A 2,286-nucleotide genomic window follows, 5' to 3' on the forward strand; every position below is an offset into this window, starting at 1 on the left:
GTACTATATTAATTGACGTCTGTAACCTATCCTCGAGCATGAAGAAAACAGTGGAATCGCTCGTCCGCCTTGCGTAAATTCTGTATTTAGGCACAGGGCGGATATAGTACTGTTTATAGTGCGACGCTCTAGTTCGTTCCATGTTAACGATGAAGATGTATAACTGATTGGCTTAGGCCTACAGTAAACCATCAAACTAACGTAACATAACCACATTTAAATGCCATCTAATTTAACGGAAACAATAAGATACTTAATTAGTCATTATTCATGTTTCTACAAAAACGTTTTGAACACCAATCTTCAGCGTTACTATAACGTTTTTATGACGTAAAATTGTTAGCTGGGTTATTTATATAATAGTATAATCAATAATTGTTTTCCTTCATCTTCCTTTAATGTGCATAACTATAAAATAACTAATACAATTCACCAAACTTCGTCAATATTCGTAGCTTCTAGAGGGCTTGGCCCCCGGGTCCCCCTTGGCGTCCCCCTGGCCCCAGCCTACATGCTCGCTTCGCTCGCACACTGGATTTACAGTATTACCTTACGAAATGCCCCTCTCCCCCCCCACTTTCGTTCCGCCGCCAATGTATTGCCTTGTAACTGGCTTAATCGTCATTGATGTTGTAATCCTCCAAAGACATTTTTCATTTCAATGTGTCTCTTATTTCATGTTGTACAATATATCTGATTTCCATTTAATTATATAGGATACATTGTTAATAGCTGATTATATATTCAATTGTATAACATATAACTTTTAGTTTTGACAAGATAGGCGTAATTATCAATGTACAGAGTTTTGAAAGTGTTGAGAAATTTAAAAACGAATGTCATTTAAAACAAGGAAAACAATTTTCATGATATTAACGATTTTCATAACAATAAACTTCAATGTGAATCTGAATTAATTGATGTATTACTTGCATAAGTTTTGTTCCCTTCCTTTTTGTTTTGATGTGGGTGCATCCGAGACCATATAGAGTATTCATACAGGTATATGATGTTGTGAAGTAGGTTGGTTTACTTGTATATTTCCTTCCAATCATGAGAAAGCACATACATGGGGTATTCAGTATTCACATAGTGGAGCTAAAGTGTGAGTGTGTTGTAAGAGGGAAAGTGCCGGAAGTGGGGGGGGGGGGGCGCATATATTGTAAGGTCTCTGTGGTTTAATGGTTTGATACTCGCCTTGATAAGGAGAGGCTGCACCTTCGAATCCTGCTTGAGACAATTTTTTTTATACAACTGAAAAAAGAAACTTTTCGTTGAAGGGCTATGCTTGATACGATCATAACAACTCAGGGGCGGATCGAGAGATGTCCAAAGGGGGAGGGCCCCCGGAAGCGGGGCCGACCGAGACAACATTACCATTTGTTTTCTAGACGCCCGAAAATAACTTCTGAGGCGTTCTGGACGATCATTTACTTCTTTTTCTTTCATTCTCTTTTTTTAACTTTTCAAAAGGGGGGAAAAAACCGGGGCTGGCCCGAGACCCCCTCTAAATTCCCCCCTGCAAATTATTTTCAAATTCGAGGACAGTTATTATTATTTATCTATATATACACACTCAGTGTAAGTACTGTTAACTAAGCATTAAACATACAAACTTAAAATATATAAGTGTTATATTATAAAATATTTATTCCTTTTTTATACAAACTGTACACACTTTCAAATAAGTAAAAAAAAATCATTTAAAAATTGCTCTACTCTATGACATACAACAAATTAAAACCATTATATAAACATATTTAACAACATCATAAATCCATATTCCACTATCTCACAACTACTTGGCTGTATTTTGAAGCATGGGAGGCTTTTTAACATTACAAAAGAGCATGAAATCATCATATCTATACCTTTATTATTTGAGCATACAAAAATTATGTTATGCACTGCTTAGCAGTTACAGAGTTGCCTAGGTCTCATAAAATATAAATCTGATTTAACACACAGGTAACTCAGGTTTCCGTCTAAATGTACCACCCACCACACGTTGCCGTTATAGAAACTCCTTTGTTCCCAACTGCATTCACCTTTATAACAACAATATTAAAAGATAATTTGTAGTTTTAATTTAAAGTAGTACATTAGTAAGTTTAATGTGTTTAAGTTTTAGTTTAGTTTAAGTTGGATTGGATTGGACTTATTCGGTGTAAACACCAAGGATAGCCCACGAAAGTCTAGAAGAAGACTTATTTCCAGTGGGGTCCTTCTGGTGGTGATTGGGCAGTACACCGGGAGACAATCCCCTACTCTTTTCCGAAGAGTGTA

The 2,286-nt window shown here is 36.2% G+C and overlaps 1 protein-coding gene across 1 annotated transcript in view; it reads right to left on the reverse strand.

The window, feature by feature from the left end:
• Positions 1–1,624: 1,624 nt before the first annotated feature.
• Positions 1,625–2,286, reverse strand: part of LOC117105594 — a gene marked incomplete in the record, with an annotated part of 25,566 nt that continues 24,904 nt past the window's right edge. Inside the window, 1 exon segment of the mRNA XM_033246782.1 lies at positions 1,625–2,038.

The sequence above is a fragment of the Anneissia japonica genome, unplaced genomic scaffold (assembly GCF_011630105.1).
Source record: "Anneissia japonica isolate Jap-2015-1 unplaced genomic scaffold, ASM1163010v1 scaffold640_len1575945_cov177, whole genome shotgun sequence".
In the NCBI taxonomy this organism is placed as follows: domain Eukaryota; kingdom Metazoa; phylum Echinodermata; class Crinoidea; order Comatulida; family Comatulidae; genus Anneissia; species Anneissia japonica.